General features: G+C 34.9%; 1 pseudogene; it reads left to right on the top strand.

Annotated features, from left to right (window-relative positions):
- The first annotated feature begins 444 nt into the window (after nucleotides 1-444).
- LOC143151226 (facilitated trehalose transporter Tret1 pseudogene) lies at nucleotides 445-1,866 on the top strand (annotated as a pseudogene).
- Nucleotides 1,867-8,920: the final 7,054 nt, after the last annotated feature.

Raw genomic sequence — 8,920 nt, 5'->3', positions numbered from 1 at the left:
TCCTAAACATAATTGCATGATATTAACAGAATCGTCAAACAAAAAAAGGGTTCCACATTTTTACTAACACTCTGTAGAAATAGCAGTTCGTATAATGTTTGCAGCAGCTTTTTGCGAATATCTCGGAAAATAATATCGTCTGATAGTTATACGTATAGGGAAACTACGTTTCATTATTGTGTGTAGTTTGTTGACTCTGATAACATATTTTAAGATCATTGAAATTGGAGCTGTGGATCGTGTTCCCAATAACTATCAAATTTGTTTATTTCGACATGTTGGAAGTGTTTCTTTTTAAATAATGAAATCTTTAGAATTATGTAAATTATTTCACATAGAACTGAATTACTTTATGACAATTATTTTCTCTGAACGAGTAACAATTATTATTAAATGTGATTAATCTAATTACTTTTAGGCTTTTAACGGAATAATTTTAACAAGATGAACGGAAATAATTTGGAAGTTTCACAACAAACTTTAGTTTCCAATACTGTGGATCAAACTGTTCCAGCTAAGAAGTTACTCCAATATATTGCTAGTTTATCTGCAACTCTTGGAGCATTGGCATCTGGCATGGTATTAGCATGGACTTCTTCAGCTGGTCCTGATGGAAAATACCTAGAATCTCTATATGGGATTGAAATAACTCCCCATGAATTTTCATGGATTGGATCAGTAACTGCACTTGGGGCAGTAACGATAAGTATTCCTATTGGATTTCTGACTGATATGATAGGAAGAAAGTATACGATGCTCTTGATGGTGATACCCTTTACCATAGGTTGGCTAATCATCATTTTTGCTAACTCTGTTCTTATGTTTGGTATTGGTAGATTTATCATTGGTCTAAGTCTTGGAGCCTTTTGTGTACTTGCACCAATGTACACAGCAGAGATAGCTACAGATGACATTCGTGGAAGTCTTGGGACTTATTATCAATTACTTCTTGCTGTAGGCATTCTAATAACGTATACTTGTGGAACTTTTGTAAATATACGCGTAGTGTCTATTATATCTGCTATTACGCCACTTATCTTCTTTGTAGTTTTTATGTTTATGCCAGAAACACCAGTCTATTATTTAATGAAGGGTAATGAAATGTCAGCCAGAGAAAGTTTAATTAAGCTACGTGGTGTTCAATATAATATAGACAATGAATTACAAAATCAACGAAAGGCATTGGAGGAAACTAAAAAAAAAGAAATTTCTTTCCTAACTTTACTTAAATCCAAAGCAATCTTAAAAAGTTTTGTAGTTGCTTTAGGACTTATGTTTTTCCAACAATTTTGTGGTGTAAATGTTATTACATTTTATGCTAGTGATATTTTTTATCAAGCTAACACTGGTTTAGAACCCGGTTACTCCACTATTATTCAAGGTGTAATGCAACTATTAGCTGTTTTTATGAGCACCCTAATTGTAGACCGTTTAGGTAGAAAAATATTACTGTTAGTATCTATAACATTTCTGTTCTTAGCATCTTTTGCAGTTGCAGTTTATTTCTACCTTTTTGAAAATGGACATGATACCAATTCAATTAAATGGTTACCTTTAATCTCTATATGCGTATATGCGATCATGTTTTCTTTTGGTTTTGGACCTATCCCATGGTTAATGTTGGGTGAAATTTTTGCACCAGAAGTGAAAGGCATAGCTGCAAGTAGTGCCAGTCTCTTGAATTGGTTAATGGTTTTCATTATAACAAAATTTTATATCAATCTGAAAATGGCAATTGAAACCAGTGGTGCATTTTGGTTATTTTCTGGAATTTGCGTTATTGGTATTTTCTTTGTATACTTTTTAGTTCCTGAAACTAAGGGCAAGTCTTTGGAACAAATCCAGAAGGAATTTAATGACTCATAATTGTTGTTAGCAATTATTAAAGATTGTTTATTTATAAGATTGATTGTAAATTCAAATTTGTTTTTAATTGTATACTATCACTTGCCTTTACAATTTCATTTAATCAGTTTTGTCATGAGAAAAAAAGTAACACAAAGAATAAAGATATAGTCTTATATATATAAACATTAATTAGTATATGTATTTAAATCTAAAAATAATACGAAGTTAATTCTTCCACTATGAATAATGTATATATACAAAATGTCCAAAAAAGTCAATACTAAACTTATTCTACGTATAGGTCGTAGATGGGTCGACATAGGTCAAGTAGATGAAAAACGTTCATATAAACTTGTGTTAAAAAATTCTTTATTGTAAAGATATAATCATTCAAAGATTTTTATTATTTGTTATGGCAATTATAATAAATGTTCGAACATTCCTTTTCTGTAAGAATTCGTCAAATCGATGATTCCCAAACTTTATAATGATTCGGAAAATGTGTACATATTACTTGCAATCACAAAAATAAAATCGTAAAGAGAATATATATTGCACGACTAAATGTCTAATAAACATTAAAACATCTGATAGAAGAAATCTTGATGCGTAGGTTAAAACATGTAAACAATAACTATTATTGAGAAGTATAGTGCGTATATTAAGGAAAGAGGTGACGTCGCGTTGCTGGCATTGTCGCGTTTCTGGCATTGTCGCGTTGCTGGCATTGTCCCGCAAACGAAGACACGGTGCAGCACACGCTCGAGGTGTGCTGTGCCTTTTTTTTGTATCGTCGCCTCTAAAGAACACTTCCACTCTTGAGTCGGGGTTGGAGAGGAAAGGGCACCGGATATAGCATGTAGTATGATCTTCTGGTGCCCCCATCACTCCTCGTGTAGTGCGGAGTCCGCGCCTGCCCGCGCGGGCAGTGGTGTGTGCTTATTGGGAGGGGGACGTTCGTTTGACGGCCCCGTACCACGTTCGGCAGCGAGAGGTCCCCCAATCACATCGACCAGAACACGGTGTTCATCCACGCAGACGAAGCACACTTCGAGTGTGTACTATACCGTGTCCTCGTCCACGGGACAGTGTCAGCAACGCGATGTTACCTTCTTCCCTATACGACGCAGGTACCATCCGAAGTAACCGTGGCCAGACGACACCTGTACCGTGGGGTAAGTAAGCGAACCAAAGTCTCTACCCAGCCACTCAAATAGAGGCGACTGAAGAGTCTCGAATGGCTCTATGTGGTTTTGGCCAACCGCTGCTGCCACTGCTGCAATATGACCAGACGTGCCAAATTGCGTCCATCGTCGATTGTCTCTCTTGGAACACGAACTAGCTTTCGGTCAGATTGAGCTCACTTCGCGGCAGGTGCTCGATGATACGTGCCTAGATAGCTAGCACTCTCTCCAACAGCTAACCCGAGTCGTTGAGAAGACAAATGGGCCGATACGCGGACGGAGAGTTCAGGGGCCTGCCTTCCTTACGAAGGATGACCATTCAAGCTACCTTCCAAATTAAGGAAAATTGCCCAGTCTCTAGGCAGGGGTCGAAAATCTCCCGGAGATTGTCACAGAGAACACTCTGGACCAAGATCCAAATTCGGTCGAGCACACTATTCAAGTCCGAGGCAGTGTTTTTCTGCTGACTGCGGCCAGCTTCTCTACACTGATTCTTAGTTCAGTGGACTAGATGTTCGGCTCTACTGGAAGTCATGGTTCGTTCTTCTCCACTGTGGAGAAGAGGACGTTGACCACGTCTCTTAGCAGCCGGGGATCAAGACCTTTGATGATCGCAGGTGCCGATGGACGGAGTTTTTTCAACACCACTTTGAATGTGCACCCCCCGCCCCTTGGATTCTCTTCGAGAGTCTGAAAGAGACTTTATAGACTTTAAACCTTGACCCGGTTGATCGTGATCTGCAGAGTTTTCTGAACCCCTCGGTAAGATTTGTACAAACTGACCACTTTCGCCTATGTACCTTCGTCGACAGCATCACATCGCTCGCGGGATGTGTGCTCCGCCTGGACGGGTGAGCACTTTGTCCTGAACGGCCGCGGTTTCCTGCGAACGCGTAATGTCGTCAAACAAACGCCCTCCTCGCAACAAACACATCAAACCACGCACGAACTCATGGACAACTCTAGATTCTGCATCGCACAAGAAGAGAGGAGCACCAGGAAACTGTGCTGACATGCTGTACCCTCTGTCTTCCCCTCCCCGACTTCGTGTTAGGATGGTCACCGTGGTGGTTCTAGTGGATAGACCTCATATCCTGTATTGTTTGATGCGGAAATTCCGCTTTAAGAGGTTGGAGGTGTTTTTTAGATTTCCCTGTGTCAAAAAAAAAGCTCTTCCTCGATGCCTCCCAGCTCGGTGGACTAGGTGTTCGTGTCCGTTGGCTCTGCCAAGTGATGGAATTTGTTCAGTATCAACCTTTACGGGCGCTCTTACTGATCTTTAGATCCTGTTCGAGGCACGTCCGCATTGGCACGTGCGTTATCGTTGCAACTGACTCAGTGACGCACGTAGATGTACCAGTGACGAGCCCGAACATACACGGATCTCAGATCCGCGATCCCACCCAACCTGTAGTACACTAGTACTCTGTTCGACGAGTGGATCAACGTACGACCCAAGGCATGGGTCGACCCAAGGAGCTACCAACTCTCTCTCTAACCCGGACAATCTAAACATTTACTGTGACGTTCTTGTCAAGGCGCCACAGTCTCGACGGCACGTGGTGCCGTGTTCCGACAATACCTCCGTATTATTATGTGCCAATCAGACGCCATGTGAACGTCACCGGAGGAGCTGAATGTCAAATCTACAATGGACTCACCCTCACGCTGCATCATAATATCATATCGGTCCAATATTTCGGCCCATGCATTACAATTACCTGTTAAGGATTATTTGACAGAAAATAAACATGATTTAAGTTACCCTGCCTGTCAAGTTATTAAAACATTAAGAACACCAACATTTAAGTAAAAACTATTAATAATTAGTTTATCTATATTATAATGTAATATTATTTTCTATGATACTCTTTATAATATTTGCATTTGAAAAAACTACAAACATATGTTTCAAAGTGGTAGAATTTGACATTTCAAATGTTAGAAAGACCTTTGAAACCTAACAATTTTTTCAGAAGAAATTTTGAAAGATGTCTAATCTTAACAGAAGTAGAATGGAACGAGATCCAAAAGCTAAGCTCAATAATAACCTTAAAGCGTTCTTCTCTTCATTTATACATTCAAAATCTCTGATTCAGAATTGCCCCCAATATATAAAACTCGTATCTTTAACTTTACAGTACAAGAAACCTGAATAAATACAGGAGCATCCAATCCCATTTACTGTAGTCGTTTCAATTATGAAAAGACACTATATTATAAGGTCGTGATGAGTTGAAAAAATCCCAAGAACGCACTAAAATTAAAACCCCTGATAATGAATAAAGCGATTTGAAAATTAAGAGGCTGAATTGAGAGATAAAATCACAGTTACTAAATAGCGCACTTAATTTTATACCGAATTCCGAATTATTCTTCGGAAGTGAAGAAAAATTTTAAAAAGTTGCTGCTCGTATGCTTTCCCTTAAGTATATAATATCGGCACAAAATTATGGCGAGATAACAAAATCAATCGTACAACAAAGTAGACATACGTGATAGAGTAGATTCCAAATTCCAACATGATTGAACAAGGAGGACCTATGCCACATTTGAGTTACAATTTTGAAATTTTAACAATTTTACAGTAACTTTGGATATATTGTTCTCTCATTTTAAAATTACTGGTCAATAATTTTTTAAAAAATATAATTTCTTATATATGTAATAATCACATGTATGCATGTCACACAACTTCGACATTATACTTAGAATTTTACCATTAAACTTTTTATATAAAGCAGTGATTTTTATATAATTCACGATTCACGACTTTGTCAGAAATGCAGAAACTAACGCCCAAAGCAGATGGGATTTCTTTTTACAACACTATTGTGCATCTGTTATCTATTGGAAAGATAATGGAAGATATACAATTGTGCATCAAACAACTGCTAGTCTTCATCAAACCTACACCTGGACCGTTGAAAGAGTATCTTCTTAGTCATTAGAAGCATTTTGTATCTAATACACAGTACGAGCCAACTAACGTCTTTTCGTTTTCTCGTAAATGAGAATTGAAAAAGGACACTTAATTGTTAAGTTAATAGAGAGGACACATTTAAAAATTTTCTTTCAGCGGCCTAATCATAGACTTCTATTCAACAAGTTTTTCCGGTTGAAAATTATTATGATCACAAAAAGCTTTCTTTTTAATTAAAAAATTAATAGTAGACTTTTCTTTAAATGGTATGAAAAAAAAACATTCAAGAAGTGCTTACAAAGAATTACTGAAATTGATAATAATTTTTCTTGGTGGAACTTGGAGGATATATTTTTTGTGTATCTGGAGTTCTTCACCAGACTACATAGACGAATGACTAAAACCATTTATATATTAAAAATATATTTATTATATTTCGTGGGCAATATATTTTAAATACATGCACAAATATTAGAAATTAAGGACATATGTGTCTTCATAGTTAATTTATGTATTCAAATATGCTCCGATTTGTGAAGTGGCATAACGCTAAAATTTCGAATTTAAAAAAAACTTTAGATATATAAAAATATTGACAAAAATATAAATAGAACATCAGAAATTTAGCGACCATTTATGCTGTTTAACGTCAAAAAATGCAGTATTTTCCTTTCTTGTAATAAAAAACTAATGATTATAACCATTAATGATTTGACGAATGTTTAAATAATAAACTTAATTTCAGTAAATAGTAAAGCACTATTTAATAGCTCTGATATATGTACGATACTGTTAGACAAAGATCCGTTAATTTGAAAAAATAAACCGTCATACATAGCAGGAGTAGAAATTATAACAAATTTGAAAATAGTAAATGCTACTGCTGAGCGTGGCATAAAATTAATAGTCAAAGACAACAACTTATTGCCTAAAGACAAAGCAAATAGTCAATATATTTTGCAGACATTAGAAGATATTATTAAACTACAAATCTAGTTTAATAAAATATGTATTACGTATTTGGTTTATATTGAATTGAGAATTATATTTTATACTTTACTATATTTTTTTTATATTTTATATTGTATACAATTGTGTACTTTGCTAAAAAAACAATACGTAATAAAGAACTCGTTTTTTTAATCTAAGAAGTACTACAGTTCTTGCGGTACTCTGATTCAAACGCTGTATTGTAAAATGCATCAAGTTTAACGGTAAAATTCAATGATTCTGAGTATTACATTGGAAATTGTACATGCATGTTATTATTATAAATAGACAAATATATCCAAAATTACCACGAAATCATTAAAATTTCAAAATTTCAAATTAAATGCGGCACAATTCCCCCTTATCCAATTACGCTGAAATTTGACACATATCACTTCTTTATCTAGTGTCATAATTTATGAGGATGTAACAAAAAAGGTCTCGAAAAAATTTTTTACTTGTCATTAGATTCTTCTGTAAGAATTACAAAAGAAACAACTTATACATTAATTCAAATAATATATTACTATTCCCATTATTTTACTAAATATATTTATTTTCCTTTACTATAAATACTAAAAACTTCACAATAAATACTTTTTAAGGAGGTACAAAATCAAACCTATATCACGATAAGTATGTGTAACGATAATTTAGAAAATGACGGAATTAATTTTACAAATGATTCGACTTTTTTTCTTAAACATTTGATAAGAATGATGAAAATGGATGTATCCTTCTGATAATGATTCTGAAGATACTAGTTATCCCGAAATTATCAAAGTATATACGAAAATTAAAAACTATAAAGAAAAATGAATTGACATTAATCAAAATAATATAAACTTTCGTATTTGGTGAAATTGGCGAGTTGATAATTTAAACGGATATTTTAAACCGTTTCTATGAATCAAGTCAGGGGTATTCTTCCGAAGAGCACCAGTCACAAAAGCGTGTGATCGTCACAAAATTTTAGGAATGAGGAGGCGGCAGGTTAGGTAGAGGATAGGCCTAAAACATAAAATTTTGGCTTCAGATATTTGATAGTTTCCAAGATATTAATGAAAAACTTTCGGTATTATACACTAAAATTTTTCTATACAGATGTTACTAATCATGTGAGACTTAGTCTCACTTAATGAGACAGTTGTGTAACTGATGACGCATGGCGATATCTGCCTCAGTATCAATAGGATGTCTCACTTAAAACCAGTCAGCTTATTTGGGATATCCTGTATGTGGTTGTCACTGGATGGATGTTGGAATGTGTGTTTGTTCGTAGTTTACATATATAGTATACGATAAATTTATCTATATTTCAGGATTAGGAAGTTTGCAATAATCACGTCTTCCCTCAATAAATTCCATTATTCATAAACTTCTTAATAGTATACTATACATCCCCGTTTGCGCTGTCCTAAATACTATAGTATTATCTTTTTCAAAATTACGGTAAAGTCAAAATATATGTAACTTAACATTTTTCGGCCACAGAAAGTAAAATGTAATACAATTTAAAAATAAGCGGATCAATTTTAAGTGGGGCACACTATAGATACTAAGGCCAATGTCACTGCGTCTGGTATTAAAATTTTTTTATTAATATTTCGGTAATTATTAAATACTTTAAATTAAAATTTTATATTTTGGGTTCATCCTCATAACCCATCACCCACCTAAAATTTCGTACCGATCGGCTACTAATACTTTTCAGAAGTATAATTATTTGGTTATTAATAATTTGAACAGAAGGTAGTACTAATGATAGCGTTAAAACATAAACTACAAAGCTTAAACTGTTAGTTAAGTGCAATCAAATCAATGTTTTCGTTTACGATAACTGTAGGAGTGATCGACATAGCGTTTCCCTCCTTGGTAACTGTGATGAGTAATTCAAATAAATTTTTCTCGTCAATCATTATTACGAATAACTGAAAGATTTCTTTATCGATAACTATTATGAGCTATTCAAATA

This window comes from Ptiloglossa arizonensis, chromosome 9 (genome assembly GCF_051014685.1).
Source record: "Ptiloglossa arizonensis isolate GNS036 chromosome 9, iyPtiAriz1_principal, whole genome shotgun sequence".
In the NCBI taxonomy this organism is placed as follows: domain Eukaryota; kingdom Metazoa; phylum Arthropoda; class Insecta; order Hymenoptera; family Colletidae; genus Ptiloglossa; species Ptiloglossa arizonensis.
The sequence above is the reverse complement of the archived record's forward strand: the minus strand, read 5'-3'. Positions and strand labels throughout refer to the sequence as shown.